Source organism: Coenobita brevimanus, chromosome 5 (assembly GCF_032717465.1).
Source record: "Coenobita brevimanus isolate Jiangsu-jjx chromosome 5, ASM3271746v2, whole genome shotgun sequence".
Taxonomy (NCBI): Eukaryota; Metazoa; Arthropoda; class Malacostraca; order Decapoda; family Coenobitidae; genus Coenobita; species Coenobita brevimanus.
The window spans coordinates 32,008,957-32,028,808 of NC_136958.1; positions in this window are offsets into that span (position 1 = coordinate 32,008,957).

Genomic DNA, 19,852 nt, shown 5'->3' on the forward strand with positions numbered 1-19,852 from the left:
ATTCTTTCCTCGTCTTTCTGCCTACGGGTGACTTTACACACCCTCTTCTGTCTTTCATTCCTTCACTCTTTCCTCGTCCATCTACCTGTGGGTGACTCTACACTGAGTGACAAGCCAAATGGTTTCCTGTACGCCAGGAAACCATTAACTACGCTGGGTGGTAACCATATAACTACATTTCGGCACCTGGTGGTTTAGTGGGTAATTATTGTGCTCCAATCGGATTGAGCCGGTGAAGGTTTATATCCAAAGGGTGGTTGGGGTCTATTGCTCATGTAATGCCACTCAGGGATGAGTGAGGTTGGTCACTCTTATCATAAATGTCAGGACCAACTGCCTGGCCCCGGGCTCCTACGCTCCTCATGGGGCAACGTAGGATTGGATGATGGATGGATGGAATAATAATAATAATAATAATAATAATAATAATAACAACAACAACAACAACAACAATAATAATAATAATAATAATAATAATAATAACGATAATAAATCACATAAGACTTTCTATACAACAAACCGTATAGTTCTTGTAAGTGAAGGCGATTGTACAAAATAATAGTCTTTATATTAAACAGAATAAATGCTGTTGTTTCTCTTTCATTTGTGTCCAGTACTTCTTGTGCTGAAGGAGTTTTAAAAATATTTTCTCCTGGCAGGAAAAAAAATCGTGAATTCATACGTATACCTAACGGGTCAGAGAGAGACGCAACAACAAGTAGTATCACTTCATGACGACACGGAAATTGACATCCGTGCATTTCAACGTCAGAGCTACAACCAGGCTTTAATATCAGGTGTGCTTAGCTAGTGTCAGGTGAAAGTGTGCCAGACATGAGAGAGAGAGAGAGAGAGAGAGAGAGAGAGAGAGAGAGAGAGAGAGAGACAGGCAGACAGACAGACAGAAAAACAGAGAGAGAGAGAGAGAGAGATCATCCTTTATATTTTGTTCTTGTTTTGTCCAGGCGATTTTTTCAGCTTGCGTAAGACCTAAGACTGACAATGTTGGAATATACCTCCATGAACGGCTTCACACTGAAATGTATGCCCCCTAGATGAATGAAATAATTTACATGTAAAAATAATAATAAAAAATTCAGGCAACATGCTGTGTCTTCAATATATGCTCTATAAATTGTTGTAAGAAATTCGACTTTTCCCTTTCTCTTTCCTATTATGTTTTGAGCAAACGAACTTAAGTCTCCCACTCCAGCGCACCACTGGCCACTCAGTCACCACGGTACATTATATTCCATCTCATCTATCACTCCTCTAGATCCATCCCCTTTTCTGTCTCCCCTTTATTTCCACTCCCCCTCTCCCTTCCTCTCCATTCTCTTTCCTCCTTCTCTGCCCTCATGTTCTCTTCCTTTTTTCCTCTCTCACTTTTCTTACTCCCTTCCCTCCCCTCCCATTCACCAACTTCTCTCTCCATCCCTCTTTTCTCGATACCTACCCTCCACCCTCTCCGTACTCCGATCCCTTCCACACACTCTGCCTTCTCTCTTCTCACTCCTCCTATCCGTCTCTCTATTACTCTTCCCCCATTACACTACTCTCCGTTTCGCAACCCCCAGCAATAATATATAGGCGGCGTCAGTGGATGTCAGAGGCAAGGATCCCCCCCCCCCCCGAAACGAAGGGTCCGATTCCGTCATCCTTAATTTATGTAGGTAGTGAGAGGAATGAGACCAAGCCTAAGGCACTGATTTATGTAGGCTGTCTCCTCCTTAATAATGCCCTTGACTCTGTTCCCGTGGTGGCAGGCTGGATGAGAATTCCTTTTGTGTGCTTACTCATACCTAATAAAGATACCTAATCCCTACCAGCTAAGTTTATGTCCATGTGTAGTCAGGCTGGAAGATAAAGTTGACGAGTAACCAAACAGACTCATTCCTACCCCCCCCCCACACACACAAAAAAAGGCTCATCAAATAGTCCAGCAACCTTAACTTACTACTTGAGTTCTGGGGGAGGTTCAGCTCCATCAGCTAAAAATTAACTGGCTATAGTGCCTCATCTTAGGCCTTTCTTCTCAGTAGGCCTATTTGCATATAACTTGGTAATATGATTCTTTCTTGCATCTCTGCCTTACAAGATGATTTCAGCACATGGTACTTCTTTTGGACCGGTAAATTTCTGCCGATTATATATCCCTTACCGGTTTGTTCTAATATTGCACGCTCATATAATACCTTCAAGTACCATTCTCTTATTAATTCATATCTGCATATCGTACCACCTTCTTACTGGTTTAAGTTCAGAGTATGATATATGTTGTATGTGTGTGTCTCTCTCTTACGAATGTATTTCCGCAAACAGTACCTATCTCTTCTCAGTTTTCATTTCTGCATATATGCATTCCAAGCACCTGTCTTGTATGATTAATTTGCCAATGAACTTTTATCTCTTTTGTCCTTTTTCTCGTATATATCTAAGTTATGTTAAACTTCTCTTTTTAACTAGCTGTAGATAGTATTTCTACGGATCTACGCAATGGTATATCCATTTGACTGCAAAGACATATCATATCTGAAGACAATAGTCTCCCTGAGGCTTAAAAGAACACAGTATATTTATTTGTCTATAGTACCGAATGGGTTAATACCCCCCAAACCTCCAGTTGAACACATTTTTTTCCAGTTGGTCTGAAAAAAAAAAAAAAATGTTCATTAATTCCATCGAATCCTACGTTGCCCCATGACGTAGGAACCCGGGGCTAGGCAAGTTGGTCTTGACATTTAAGACGAGAGTGACCAGCCTCACTCATCCCTGCGTGGCATTACGTGAGCAATAAACCCCAACCATTCCTTGGATATAAACCTTCACCGCTCAGTCCGATTGGAGTGCCATAATTACTCACTAAACCACCAGGCACCAAAAATTTGGTTATATGGTTACCATCCAGCGTAGTAAATGGTTTCATGGTGTACAGGAAACCATTTGTCTTGTCACTCAGTGTAGAGTTACTCACAGGCAGAAGGAAGAGGAAAGAATGAAGGAAAGAGAGACACTTCCTCTTCTGTCTTCGATGATGAATGAATGAATGAATGGACATTTTTTTTGTTTTTTCAGACAAACTGGGAAAAAATGTGTTCGACTGGAAATTTTGGGGTATTAACCCAGTCAGTACTATGGACAAATACAAATAATGTATTCTTTTAAGTCTCAGCGAGACTATTGTGTTCAGATATATGTTTTTGCAGTCAAATGATATTGCGCAGATGCGTAGAAATACTACCTACGGCTATTTAGAATGAGAAATTAAAACATAATTTTGATATTTACGAGAAAAAGAACAAAAGGGACAAAAGTGACTGAGAAAACCGTGATGTGTCTGAGAAGTTTGAGTACACGCTGTGTGCACAATGAGATGGTAGAGAGGCTATGTGAGGTTATGGTGGTGTGACGTGTGGTAGCGTGAGGTATGGTAATGTTATGTAATTCACCGGGTCAGTCAGGATCACTTGATGGTCGTGATCGTCAGCTTTTACCCTCCCGGAAGGGAGCTGAGAGCTCATATAGTCCGATCTAAGGGCAAGGCTGTGACCTTCACACACGCACACACCCGTTCCCTTGCTCAAGGGGGACAGTAACCACCCACTTCGTCAATGAAACTTTTCGCAACCTGAGCGAGGCGCGAACTCCCGTCTACCAGTTGGCAAGCGGGAACGTTACCACTGAGGTGTGTGTGTGTGTACAAGAGAGAGAGAGAGAGAGAGAGAGAGAGAGAGGAAAAAGGTGAGGAACTGTGATAACTGACAATGTGAAGTGTGACATTGTGAGATGTGTGAGAAGTATAGCAGTGTGAATTGTGTGAGAACTGTGGCAGTGTCTTGTGGTACTTACTGACAGATGATTATGTCATAAAGAAGACTGTCTGAGTCTTCGATGACTTGTTTCATCAATAAATACTTTCGTTAACATTCAGACCAATATAAATAACACTGAGCTGAATAAAATCGCCAGGTGCTAATCAAAATGGAATTCTAGAGGTTACCGGAAATCAGAGATCTAAAGGAAAGTATTAACTCTCTAAGAGTTGTACGATTCATCATAAATTATGATGAATTGGTGTTATTCCATCTTGATTCTTTTCACTTTAACTAGGTGGAAAAGGGCCATATCTCCATTCTGAATAGTGAGCAGTTAGAAGGATATGGTACCACGTCACGAAGAAGGACCATGGAAAGGATAGAGAACAGTGGTATTGACTTATTCTGCCATTTAGCTACAGGAAATAGGCTGCAATATAACGAGTTTTCGCTTAGTTAAATTACAGAATTTGATTTGACGAAAGTGCAGCAGGGTAAGCTAAATGCTGTATGGTTGTGTAGGATGCTCGTGAAGGACGCCTTCTCCCGGTGATACCGATATGGCCGGACAACTCTCCTGCCTGCTTGTGTAGACGTTCCTCATCCCGCTCCTTATCTCTGAAGATGAGGATCGTGAATTAAAAAAAAAAAAGAAATATCCTTCAGCCTAACGGATTTACGTCCAGATGTGTCTTGGTTTGCTGCTGAAGAACCAACAGATCTGTTGCTGATTTCTTTCATATGTTACAAGCGAGCAAGCGAAGCGAGCGGGCAATGTTTTCTCTCAGTTAAGTTTGAAAATGAACGGCCCGGCCCAACCCGACCAGACCGTCACACCTAAGTGAAGTAGAGTTGAAATTCTTTCTCCATGTGATACGCTAATTCAATAAATAATGTTACCAGCTAAAAATTCATCCATAAAGCATAGGAACCCTTTGGAATCTCGAGTTTTCCAGGGAAGTGTTCGCCTCTAATCGGTGAACGCCTCAGTTACGATTTCAAATTTTAAAAGATTTCCGTCTAAACGCTGTGTTTTTGGCTTCAGCTCTATGAATTGAAAATCGAGGATTCCCCCTATTTTTTATATCAGAGAATTCCCTAAAATGTTATAACATGACGCTCTCTCGCTCGTCACGCACTCACAAAGCGCACTTTACTGATACTACTATTGCTGCTCTCGTATAGACACAAATGTAAACCAACTATACGATGGTGTCTCCTGCTGTTAATTCTGGCTTCTTCCAAACAATCACATAAATTTTCACGAGAGATGCCAGGCAGGACAGTGCTTATTACTTATGTTACGGGTTGAATCTGAACATCAGCACAGTAGCGAATGAGTACTGGAATTTATATCGTATCATACCTTGTACTCGTGTGTGTGTGTGTGTGTGTGTGTGTGTGTGTGTGTGTGTGTGTGTGTGTGTGTGTGTAACACAAACAGACAGATAGACTTCCGTCAAGGGAGAATGGTGCAGTATCTATCGCCTACATAAAGTGGCTGGAATATACTCTGCCAGAAATGACGTGTCTCGTGCCAGAGAGAGAGACAGAGACAGACAGAGACAGAGACAGAGACAGACAGACACTTTATATATATATAGATAGATAGATAGACAGGTAGATAGATAGATATAGATATATATATATATATATATATATATATATATATATATATATGTATATATAGATATATAGATATATAGATATATAGATAGATAGATAGATAGATAGACAGGTAGATAGATAGATATAGATAGATAGATAGGTAGGTAGATAGATAGATGTTCTATTGTCTGACATTTTTTTCCACATTGGAGCATGTCTCGCATTACTGTACACATCATATTATTCATATTTAGAGAAAATGTGTTGTAGCGTTCAGATAAGAATCCAAATACCACTTTAGTGTAAGTGTGGTGTGGGAATGAGATGAGCACTAGATTTGCAGGGCTCAGCATTTTCTATCATAAACAACGAGGGTAAAGGAAAGGCGATAGAGAAATATGAATTGTATATATGTTTAAAGTCTTGGGGGAAATATTTACCCTGTTGGTATACTTTAATGTAATCAATACTACTTTATAGAGGTGTATAATGTGCATGGTAAAGTTGTGATGCTTCTATTCATGTATAAATTCCAGTTGTCTGTGGGTTTTGGCATCTCTGAATATGTTGGCCTTAGCGCCACTCCCAGAGGGAACGCCGGCCAGCTAGGGCAGAACGCACTTAACATTCAAACGACAGGGACGTATATACTCTGAGCTCTCTCTGTGTCGCAGTTGTATCTTTCTGTGGCCAATAAAGAGATATAAATCTGCTCATTTTTCAGTTCACCTGCACACGCTACCTACCTCTACAATTCCTTCAACAGGATCTACATCGATTCCCACCACCTCCAGTGTGTGAGAATGACATTTGGTGGAGTGTCAGCCGGAAGTGACTTCGACCAGGCAGAACATTATTAACCTTGCTTGGAACAGTGAGGTCACTTCTAAGCTGATATATAATCGGTGATCAGCTGTGTGTTCCAGTAAGCTAATATATTAGTGACCAGATGAGGAATTCATACAAACCGACACATAGATATAGATAGATAGATAGATAGGTAGATAGATAGATATAGATAGACAGATAGATAGGTAGATAGATATAGATAGATAGACAGATAGATAGGGGGAGACAGACAGACAGACAGACAGACAGACAGACAGACTGACAGACAGATAGACAGCTATTACTGATAGACAGCTATTACTGCGTGTTCAGTCGGTAGAGAGGTGGCCTGCAGTCCTACCGGACCCAGGTTCAAATCCCGGCTGGGGCAGGGAACAGTTTAAGGATTTGAATTTCATAAAATCAGACTTTACTGATCTACCAGAAGACCCGCCGACATGTCATAAAAATACCCCCGCTAATACCAATACGCAAGTCCTGTATGAGACAGCCCTAGCATGTATTCAATATGGACGGTGGGTGCTAGCGCCGAAGATGCGACATGTAGAGGTGTATGATATGTAGGAGTACTACTGGGCCTAGGGAGCAAGCTGTGAAGCCTATGCCTATAATCGAGCACATAAAAAGAGAGAGCGAGAGAGAGAGAGAGAGAGAGAGAGAGAGAGAGAGAGAGAGAGAGAGAGAGAGAGAGCTGTTACTGTGTGCGTGTGTGTGTGTTTTAGGTTAAGCTTAAGTAGAAAAAATTAATATTGTTAAGGCATGTGATTAGGTGGGAAAGGGATGGAAAAGGTTAGCAAGTGGAAAATATTACTTCTTAAAAATAATTCCCTGCACTAAACCAAATCAGCTAAAGGAGGCAAAACATTAAGCTCGAAGTACCTTTATGTAAAACTGCTTTTGTACTCTGCCTTCCTTCCATCACCTCCCCTGCCTTGGTCTACCTCCTTCTCATTATCTATTTATCTAACTCTTAATTACTATACTCACCTAGCAGATAATTTATCACTCACTCTCTCTCTCTCTCTCTCTCTCTCTCTCTCTCTCTCTCAAAAGTAACAGTATGAAAATGGAAACTGCCAACCGTGAGGAGAGCATACCATCAAGGTTCCTCGAAGACAGGCTTTTGTTTTCGTTGCAGATATTTTTTTTTTCTGCGATGTCTTAGATTTAACGACGTAGAGAATATGTCGGTAAAGCTGAAGTAAGTAATATATGAAATTATACTCCACATATCGGATTGCCTTTGCTAATCACCCACAGGAATCAATAAGGGCCCTAATAACACCCCCGCTATTACCACTACATCACTTCTGAACGAGCAATCCCTAACATGAATTCCGTATGAATAGCAGGTAACAGTGGAGAAGTGGTGATGCTGAAAGGAACGTTGAGCCGTGAGGAACAGACTGCCAAGTGTAACCCTACATAAACCCACCCACACACGTCCACATGCATGAGTGGACAACCGTGTAGACACGTATATCACCTCGGCGCCCTGATACCCACACAAGGAACCACACACACACACACACACACACACACTTATATACACAAAAATGTCTCAAGCCCTGCACAACCAGCTTTATGAGGAAAGGTCGGAAACTGGATATTAACTGTTCGCTCAATTGTTGGCCATTTGGTAAACTTGGGCCCGGGAAAATAAGAGGCATTCTACTGGTTTCTGCGAGACCTTAACAGTTCGTATCCAGTTTTAAGAATTTTTTCCTGATATTTTTCATTCTTACTCTTTGATATATTGAGCTGAGTTTACTTCCTAGGGCCCCTGCTCACACAATTTCTTACTTATTTGGCATCTCTAAATTGTTGTCGTCTTTGTTGCTTTTTGCTTAGCCTTTAGCATCATTTCAGCTGTGCCTGATTCGTTTTCTCATTTCTGTTGTCTTATTCACTGTCTTTGTCTAGGTGTTTTAATAAGATTATTAATGTGGTCCCAGGAGGTATATAGAATGGAGGTTGAGTTCTCTACCTACGTATTTAGGGGAACCGTATAATACCACAATGTTTTCTTTCGTATTTCATTTCTTTGTGTTCCTCTTTAATTTTTTATACCCACTCCTTCTTTTAATCTTCTCACTTCCTTCCTATCAGACTCGCTGTCTTAATCCAAAATTGTTTTCTTCAATATTTTTCAGTCTTCATCATACTTTTTCTTCCCTTGTTCAAGTATACACCCCGTCTTTGACTTATTTGTCGGACTCCCCACTTTCTATTGATCTTATTTTTTTATTTTTTTTATTTTTTTGAGGGGGTTTTATCTTTCTTTTTTTTATTTTTTTTTATAACATCCAATTTTTGGTATATCCTTTTATTTCTGGCGTCTTGTTACTCTCATTCTAATCGCAGTGGTCATTCTGGTGGTTCCCTTGGGCAAGATATAAGTGAATGGCTTGTGTTATGTATCAGTGTAATTAGGTGAGCTTTACAGTTCTTATCACACACCATATTTAGTTTTTCTTATTATTATAATTTTCATAGGTTCCTATTTCCTTTTGCATCTCGGATTGAATATTCTCATTCTTTTATCTTCAGTTCCAATCACTCTTTCACTCCCTCATTCATGCTGCTGTCTTTCTTATCTCACACACTTGACTTCTTTTTTCTTTTCCAGGCTTCATAATCTTACTTTCTTTGGCACGATTTCTGGCTATGTGACTACCAGATCACGTCAAATATGCACTCCCTCTGGCGCCGTTCCTTTCCTGTTTTCTCTCTTTATCTTGTTTTCTTATATCCTCATTTACTCCTTTCCATAATCCTCAGCTCCTTACCATATCTTATTTTTTCCCATCACTTATATGTGGTATGTTGCTCATCATTCATTACTGGGTAAAATAATGGATCAGTCATGTGTCCTCACCGGCCGGTATATAGGAGGCTTCGTGTTTGTATATATATATATATATATATATATATATATATATATATATATATATATATATATATATATATATATATATATAGATAGATAGATAGATGGATAGATAGATAGATAGATATAGATATAGATAGATAGACAGATTATAGATATAGATAGATAGATAGATAGATAGATGATAGATAGATATGTATATCTATCTATCCATCTATTTATCTATATCTGTATCTATCTATCTATCTATCTATCTATCTATATATATATATCTATCTATATATATATATATATATATATATATATATATATATATATATATATAAATGGAACATTTTTCAAGCAGAACAACAAAATACAGCAAAAGAAGCACGAGGAGTCTCTATTACTGGGTATCCCAGAAAGTATATGTGAAACTTTCGGTTATTCTTTTTTTTTTTTTTAATACTGTCTACTTATGCGAGAAAATGGTCTCCGACATGAGTCATCCATAAGGCATTAGTAACTGTTGCACTGAAAGGTTGAATGTTGGACCCATATTGATTTAGTATTTTTCACTTAAAAAAGCCCATAAATTACCTTCTGAAGTTTCTCACAGGGACCCCTTGTTTATCCTTGGACGCTCACTACTCTGGTAAAGGTGTGCTCCATATACACCTGTTGGACAGAATGTCTTGTATAACCTTGGTAATAATAGTAAAAGATTCCTCCTGCTCCTTCTCCTCCTCTAACGCAAATTCCATTGCAGAAGCACAGTTCCTATATGTCAATCACTGCAAAAGTCCTGACACAGAACCAATCACAAAGCCGAATTAACAGATCTAAGCCAGTCATATTTATAATAATTAAATCTACAGAACAGTTAAATCTTATCATAAATCGCTTTGTTTCTGTTATTTAGTCTTCTATATAATCACCGAAATTTTTGTGTGAAGTGTTTGATGGTTGTATGATTAGAGAGGAAGGAATGTACGATTAATCTTTGTAAGAGTTAATCTTAGTAGAGTTTATAAAATTGACCTCAGTACCTCACGAGGGCAGGGACGTCCTCTCGTAAACAGCAGGTTTGCCTGTATTCAGATGTAAGGGAGTTTCGTTTTCTTGGTGGCGTAGGAGAGTTCGTATGTTTCCTCCCTTAGTGACTTATTTTACACGTTTCTTTTTAACACCTCTTCCTCAGTAGTGATTTCTTCAACTCCTTTAGTTCTATGACGGATTTTTCATTCAATTTTTGCAACGTGCAACGATTTCATTCAGCACAGGAAAGTCTTTTTGAACCTGAGAGGTTACATACGACCTTCATTAAAACTGTCACTGGTTCAGATCATACATAATTTAAGCAATAGTTGCTAGGTGGTAGCAAAAGTGAACTAAAAGTCAGCTGATTTCAGTGGTTAATGCAGAGATAATTTGCATCAGTAACATACAAGAGGATTGTAAAGAGAAAAAAGAAATAAATTGCCAATGAAATAGCGCTACTAAAAATACAGAGTAAAAAATTACACATTCCTCCAGGTCGTCCTTATTCCTCAGTACCACAACAGTTTAGGAACCGCCCAGCGTTGTGCACGGTGGAGCTGACTCGTCCCACAACAGTTTAGGAACTGCCTGCCGTCGTGTATAGTGGTGCTGACTCGTCTCTTGATGTGATGTATGCTCGGCCAGTTACGAAGGCTCTTTGTTAAGCGAGAAATATTACTCAATTTTTGTGGCGGGCAAACAATACAACTCACGCGATCCATCATGCCGGAACTATGAGCCGCCCATTGAGTATAACTGACACGAGAACACCTGTATGTCGACAACAGTGACAGGAAACAGGTGGAGAGATGAACAGAAGGAGGTGAGATGGAGTGGCGATGATCGGATGAACGGATGTACAGTGGGTAATGGTGGAATATGGTGTGGTGGGGAGAGGGATGAGGCACTGAGTGTGAAGACAGGGATACAGGGGGAAGGGGAAGGTGAATGTGGATGGACAGACAGATCGATGCAAAAGGATGATATCGACCGGGAGGATACTGTGCCGCCAGCCATACCTTGCCAATGGTGGCAGTCCAAGATGCCACTGCGTTTGCTGATGTTAATGCAATTGCCATTGCTGAGGGGGAATGGAAATAGGTGTGATATCTAATGTGCATGTAGTATGGTGTAGGCAGTTGAAGGCAGAGGTAACATGAGAGTATGCTGGCCTACTCCCTGTGTAAGAGAGAGCACTGAAAATGTTCAGCAAAGGGAGATGGTCAGGACAAGGTCCTGAGGGCTGGTGAAACGGGAGCTCCAGCTCTCCCTGTCACCAACTTGCATATATATATATATATATATATATATATATATATATCTATCTATATATATATCTATCTATCTATCTATCTATCTATATATATCTATCTATCTATCTATCTATATATATATATATATATATATATATATATATATATATATGTATGTGTGTGTGTGTGTGTGTGTGTGTGTGTGTGGCCAGGCAGCGTCTTTCCGTGGAGGCATACGAGGGTAAAAGCTACTACTATGGCACATTCTCCTTTAGTGATTTTCTCATAAACAGTTTCTATTTATCGTACAATTTTTCGGTGATCGTCTTGGACTTTTTTCAGGAGTTCCCCAAAGGGTAGCGACGTTTCGGAACTACCTTGTTCCATCTTCAGGCTGGTTCTGATGGTTCTGTCATGGGCGGCTGTTTGTATACGATGTAAGTGAATCAGGTGGAGACAGGTGGGCATAGCTGATCAGCTAAGCTCAGCGCTCATTGAGTGCTTCGTTGTCAAAGATTACGTGGCTTTTTGATGACGGTAGGATTTGGAAATAATCGGCTTGTGTGTTTATTGCAGGTTGTCTTGTGATAATGTAGATTGCCTCTAGAAGCAAGAGACGACGAGGGTCTTGTTCTCTGTCGATTGTTTTGGTGTTATCATTCAGGTCTTGTTGTGTCAGGTGAGAGTTGTGTAGGTGGCTTAGAGGTTCTTGATGGCTCCATTCTGTAGGTGACAGGTGAGGCACCTCGATAGTCTGATCCATGTCCTTCCAATGTATGCGTGAGGTCCACACTTGTGACTGCTGCAGTTATGCTTGTGAGTGACATGGTCCTCCTGAAGGGGCGTCTTGGTCACAGCTGGTCGGTAACAAAGCAGAAGATGCTGCTTTCTTGTTTTGTAGTAGATGGTGAGGTAAATGTGTTGTTCTGGGTCTGTAGGTGGTACATTTCTGTATACAATGTCCTTGATGATCTTATCCATCTTGTAGTCTGCAGACATGTGGTTTTTGTAGTATATCTTGATGTGCTCGCCAGTTGTGGGTGTAGTGTGTCTTGTTGAGTGTAGCCTATCATTTGTCCATGTGTCTCTTAATTACATCGGATACATCTGTGTTAGTATAGCCATTGTTTACAAGGACTTGAGTTACGTGCTTCAGTTTCTGGTTGATGCCTTACCTATTAGAGCAGAGTGAGAGGGCTATCCTGACGGTGGCACTGATGATGGAGCGCAGGTAACGTCTGGGGCACTCACTATCTCCATTCAGGCTTGGTGAATACTATAGTCTTGAATCCTACATTGTGTGTAGTGATACGTATATCCAGGAAGGGGGAGTTGTCCGTCGTTGGCTTTTTCATAGGTGAAGTTAACCCGCTGCATCCCGTCGACGTATGGGTACGTTGCAATATTTTGCATTTGCCAGTCCCGATGACGTACTGGTACGTCGTGCAATTGCAAGGTCCCTAATTTGCACAATTTTCAATTTTTGCGCGTGATTTTTTGTATGTATACATGGGACAGCTTCCTCTATTTCTGTACAAGATGCCAAGCAGGGACAATGCCTTACACCGCATAACCTCCCCCTCCCCCCCGCACGCCATTGTCTTGGCAATTCACCTGTTACCAGTGACCTGGCAAATAAAGACATTCAGGGGCCAGGGTGATTCCCCAATCGATGACAATGTGGAGGACAAAGTTTACATAGCATTAGAGGAAGAAACAGTCAGAAATGATGATCAGGTAATGTGGCAAAAGAAGGTCAGGTATGGTGATGAGTTAGTGAGTGAAACAATGCTTATAATGCCTATATTACTGTTTGAAAACCAATATACTCTCGTACTACATATAGATTCGTACCAAATAAATAAATAAATAAATACCGTTTATGAGTGGTGTGAAATAGTTACCCTCCCATAGAACTCGTTTTCTTTGGTGCCAGCCTGTTAGAAAACCCAGTCAGGTAAGGAGGTACTCCTACCTGGATTCAGTATTTTAAACCTTAGGTGAACAATTTCTCTATGAAATTTCTATGTTTCTCACCAAAAGCAGAGGTTTTAGCCAAAAAAAATTTTTCGAAAATACCTCGGGATTGGGGGATGTCGGGGGTGCGAAATAGGTCGGGACGTGACGGGTTAAGTCCAGAGGCAGCAAGGAAAAGCTGTCAGAGGTACTGCAGCTCCTAAAGGTCCTTAATACGAAAGAAGATGTCGTTGACACAACGGTAGTATAGAGAGGGACGGCTAGTATCTAGGAGCATTGATTCGATGGTCCCCATGTGGAAATTAGTGAACAGGACTCCGAGGGGGCTGCCCATCGCCACACTGTCGATCTGTTGATACATCTGACCCCTAAGGCAAGTGAAAGAAACTTCTTTAGTGCAGAGCTCTTGCAGAATCTTCAGGGCCTTCTCTGGGATGTCGAGGAGCTTGGTGTCTTCACAGCAGTATATGAGGTCCAGTATGAAATCAATCAACTTGTCAACAGGAACGTTGGTAAAGAGGCTTTTGACGTCGAGAGAGGCGATGATGTGGTCGTCAGCGGGAGAGGCGTCACATAGGACTTCAAGGAAGCCAGAAACAGAGGATAGGCTGTAGGTATGGTAAATTTTCGTATTTACTCCCAACTCCCATACAAGCTTAAAATTATATTTTTCCGAAGGATTTTAGTGTTTTTCGTTTGAATCTGATAATCGTTTCTGTCGGAAATCACTTATTTTTGCTGTCCCTCCTTCCCCCCCCCCCAAGAATAATGAGGGACCTGTGGGAAAGCAGGGTTTTGGGTGGGGAAAACACGCAAAAACGAGTGATTTTCGACTGAAACTGGCATCAAATTCAAACCAAAAACACTAAAATCGTTTGGAACAATATAATTTTAAGCTTCTTAGGGAGTTCGGGTTTCATAACTGGGGGGCTTTGCCCCCAGACCCACCAGCCCTGGCCTAGCTTCCTAATTGGGGGTCTTCGCCCCTCAGACCCCCCCTGACATTGACCAAACCTCAACTAACCTAACCTAACCTGATGTAAATACGAAATACTGCCTTTACCCACCAGTTTACAGCTCCTGAAGTAATTACAGTAATTTTGCAGCCTTCACAGTTCATGGCTGGAGAAGAATTGACTTTCAAATCTTGTGGGCCCTAGCGTGGGACGTTTGAAATCCTAGTTTGTGATTGGCTGAATCATGTGCGACGCATGCGCTTTATCCACCCACACACACAGTGCTTCCACTTTTAGGGAATTATCCCCAGATTTGGAATTTTTGAGGAATTTGGGAATAATCTAGGGATTTTGAAAAATTTTGGAATCTAGGGATTTTTTTTAAACACCAGGGATTATTTAGGGAATATGTCCATATGCACTTAAACTTCACCGGCGTCAGTATAAAATACTACACTCAAACATCATTTCAAATATCTCACCTAACCAGTCAACCATCCAGTGCCCATGTAGAAGGTACTGACTGGCTGACAGAGCCCCACTCCCCGATTTGAAATCTCAGCCAATGAAAATGCAGAAGTCACGATACGTCTGTTGTCAATGGTGATTTGCCCATCGGCTCACTTGCACTGAGTGCCCGCAGCTGAGCAGCTCGGCCTCATCATCAGTGTTGTATAACTTGTGTGTGTCTCGTGGTAGGTGAGCTTAGCGTCTTCATTTTTTCATGATTTTTAAAAATGAAATAAATATGTTCTAGTGCCTCAGTTTTTGAAGCAAACATTTCTAATGCAACTGTGCATTTTCATAAACCTTTTCTAGCATTATGGAATGAATAATCTGGTGAAAATCATTTGGGGAATTTTGACCAAATCAAGGGAAATCTATGTAGCTGTTTGGGGAAATATGGTAACGGTAAAGTGGGAGCCCTGCACACACATGACACGCACAAACGAACACACACAACTGTCCGACCACTCCCGGGGAAAGATGGCTCTCTCCCATTGAAAATAATAACAATATAAATTGCATAACTCGTTAACGGTTGATTTATGACGGAAGTACCATAGGAGAAAAAAGGCTTAGAATCGCGTAAAGTATAAGGTGAGTTAGCCCATTTTCTTGTCAGTGAGTTGGGTGTAAAAACGAAATAATACCGTAGGTGTTAGGTACAGTATACATGGTGTCAGGAGTTCACTGAGTTTCTTGGCTACGATGTAGGTGGTGGTGGGTATCTGTGAGATAATGACTTCTTGATGGATTCTGTAGGGTTACGAGATATCTTTCTGAACTTAGACTTCACTGTGGACTGTGTTGATCTTCTGAATGTAGTCCTCCTTGTTGACAATGACGAAGGCGAAGGTTTTGTCAATGCGTCGTGTGACTATGGTTTCGTTTTATCGCAGCTCTTTGGCGGCCAGGATGTGGTTTCTGTTGATGTGTTTGCTGTGGTGGGAGCCAGGGCTGCCAAACAGCCACGACAAAACAAAAACATCGTCATCCGACGCGCTGGCAAAGCCGCCTCTCTCGTTATTATCAACAAGAAGGACTACATTCAAATGATCAACACCATCCTCAGTGTCGCGTCTAAGTTCAGAAAGATAACTCGTAACCCCACCGACTTCATCAAGATGCGAGTTAACTCCACCATCACTGTCAACGCCACCACCAACGGCCTACATCTTCAGACGGTAACTGGCGATTACTCACCTGGCTCTGTGCCCATCCATCCTGCTATCTATCCATCAGTTTATCTATATACGTATCTATATATCCATCTGTCTATTTGTCCATTCACATCTCTTTCTCTGTTTGTTTTCAATTTACTCTGATTGCAATCCCCTATTCTTACGAATTAGTTTTTCCTTTAGTCTATCTGTCTATACATCTCTGTGTATCTACAGATCTGTCATCTGTCTGGCCATTGTTTGTCATTTAGAATATGCCCCGTCAGTCAAAAGTTTATTTATTTCGGATTATAATTATGTAAGTTATACTAGGTGTGTGTGTGTGTGTGTGTGTGTGTGTGTGTGTGTGATGTTTTCCATGAATGAAATACAAAAACGTTGGGTCTGGTTAGTACTTGGATGGATGACTGCCTGGGAACACCAGATGCTGTTGGCATCCCTACGTGTCAAGTGGGGTTAGTGGAGGATTAGTGTCCCTCCCTGTAAAACAATTAACTCTAAGCCCTTGGCCACCCCGTTTGGGATACATGGCGTCTGGCAATGAATGAATGAAAAATACAAAAACAAAATATCGCAAATTGTTTTAGTGCATTAACCTGATGAGGACAGTAAAAGTAGGGCATACAGTAGGCTACAATACGTCACAACAGCTGTTACCCATACTTAACTAATGATACGTCCATCACCCTCTGCTTCATCACCCTCTTATGACCAGAACAACCATAGTACACTGTTCCAGCTTCAGCCAGAAGAAACTGTTCCACTGAGAGTCTTATACGAACCTGAGTGTTCCATCCATCTATCATCCAATCCTACATTGCCCCATGAGAAGCCTAGGTTCCCGGGGCTAGGCAAATTGGTCCTGACATTTAAGATGAGAGTGACCAGCCTCACTCATTCCTAAGTGGCATTATGTGAGCAATAATCCCCAACCATTCCTTGGATATAAACCTTCACCGTCTCAATCCGATTGGAGTGCCGTAATTTCCCACTAAACCACCAGGCGCAAAATTTGGTTATATGGATACCATCCAGCGTAATAAATGGTTCCCTGGTTTACAGGACACCATTTGGCTTGTCAGTCAGTGTAGAGTCACCTACAAGCAAAAGTAAGAGGAAAGAATGAAGGAAAGACAGACACAAGAGGGAGTGTAAAGTCACCCATAGGCAGAAGGACGAGGAAAGAATGAAGGAAAGAAAGACAGAAGAGGATGGAAAGAAAGAAGGAAGGAGGGGAGGAAAGGGCTGACACCTGAGAGCAGCACTACATCGAGTGCATGGATGGCGAGCACATTCTATCCATTTCTCCTTTCTCTGAAATCTCCATTCTAGGAGATTTCAATGCTCACCACCACCTTTGGCTCTCCTCTCTTTTCACTGATCCACCTGGTGAACAAGCCTACACCTTTTCTATCCTTAATGACCTAGAGCAGCTTGTACAGCACCCTACCCGTATCCCTGATCGCCTTGGAGAGAGTTCCAACATACTTGACCTCTTCCTTACAACTAATTCTTCTGCTTACACTGTTAATCTTTTCTCTCCGTTGGCTCCTCCGATCACAACCTTATCACCTTAACCTGTCCTATCGCTCCAGTACGGCCTGCGGACCCTCCAAAGAAACGTCGTGTGTGGCACTTTGGAGCTGCGGACTGGGAGGCCCTCAGGCAGTACTTCTTTGATTTCCCCTGGAATGATTATTGCTTCTGTGGCCGGGAGCCATCTGGTTGTGCCTTGCACATTACAGAGGTTATTCTTTCGGGCATGGAAACATACATTCCTTTCTCATATCCTTTGACTAATGCACGAAAGTCTTGGTTTAATCACGCTTGTTCTAATGCTGTCCGCAACAAGGAGAGGGCCTATAAAAGGTACCAGAGCCAACCCACCCCTGAATCACATCTTTCATACGTTTCTGACCGGAATCGTGCTAAGTCTGTTCTTCGCTCTGCTAAAAATAATTTCATCCGTACTAAGTGCTCTCAACTCTCTAACTCGAATTCTTCCCAGTCCTTCTGGCACCTTGTCACAAACCTTTCTAACAACTTTACCTCATCATCCTTCCCTCCTCTTTTCTACTCTGATGGCTCTGTAGCTATTTCTTCTACTGATAAAGCAGATCTCTTTGCTCAGACTTTCTCCTCCAATTCCACCTTTGATGATTCCGGTGCTGTTCCTCCATCACTTCCCCCCTCTGACTTCTTCATGGCTGACATTAAAATTTCTTCACCTGATGTACTTTCTGCTGTCACAGGCCTCAATACTAATAAGGCATATGGGCCTGATGAGTCCCTCCTGTTGTTCTTAAGAACTGTGCTTCTGTGCTTACACCCTGCCTAGGCAAACTCTTTCGCCTTAGTCTGTCAACTTGTACCTTTCCTTCTTGCTGGAAGTTTGCTCTTATTCAGCCAGTCCCAAAGAAGGATGACCATTCCCAACCCTCTAACTATCGTCCAATTGCTTTATCATCCTGTATCTCAAAAGTTTTCGAGTCTGTTCTTAATAGAAAAATTTTAAAGCATTTTTCCTATCACAACCTTCTTTCTGATCGTCAGTATGGGTTCCGTCAGGGACGCTCCACCGGCGATCTTCTCACCTACCTTTCAGACTCCTGGTCATCCTCCTTTCGGGACTTTGGGGAAAGCTTTGTCATTGCACTTGACATCTCTAAGGCTTTCGATCGATTCTGGCATAAATCTTTAATTTCCAAACTGCCCTCTTACGGTTTCTATCCTTCTATCTGTGCTTTCATCTCTAGCTTCCTTTCTGGTCGTTCTATAGCCGCTGTTGTAGACGACCATCATTCTTCTCCTAGATCTATTAACAGTGGTGTTCCTCAGGGCTCTGTCCTATCACCAATTCTCTTCCTTTTATTCATCAATGACCTTCTAAGCTGTACATCTAACCCTATCCACTCATTCGCTGATGACTCCACCCTTCACCTTTCCATTCGATTCCCGCAACGTCCATCTCAGCAGTTACTTTAACAAACAAGGGATGAGGCTATGGCACACCTAATGTCTGACTTGGCTCATATCTCTAACTGGGGTAAAAATAATCTTGTTGTTTTTAATGCATCAAAGACTCAGTTTTTGCACCTATCAACCCAACAAAATCTTCCACAGGTATACCCACTAATGTTTGATAATATTCAGCTTAATCCTGCATCATCCTTGAACATGCTTGGGGTTTCATTTACTCGGGACTTGTCTTGGAAAGATCATATTACATCTCTTGTAAAATCTGCTTCCAAGAGATTGGGTGTGCTAAGCCGAATCCGTTCCTTCTTTACCCATGCACAATTGTTGACTCTATACAGGGGTTTTATCCGCCCCTGTGTAGAGTACAACTCTCATGTGTGGGGAGGCTCCCCACATACAGCTCTTCTCAATAGGGTGGAGTCAAAGGCTTTTTGCCTCATTAACTCTCCTCCTCTTACTGACTCCCTTCAATCTTTGTCTCTTCGCCGCACTGTTGCATCTTTATCTCTTTTCTATCGCTACTTCAATGGTCATTGCTCCTCTTAACTGTTTGCATGCATTCCTCCACCCCTACGACGGGCGCGTAGCACCCGTCTAGCAGCAAACTCTCATCCCTTTTCTGTCCAACTCTCTAATGCAAGAGTTAACCGTTGCTCCCAGTCCTTCATTTATGCAACAGGTCAACTCTGGAACAGTCTCCCTCTGTCGGTATTTCCTACTTCCTATGATCTCTAGTTTTTCAAATGCAGTGTGTCCAGGCATCTGGAAATGATCGGATCTTGAATTTGGCTCTCTCTTATATTTTGTTTTTCTCTTGGAA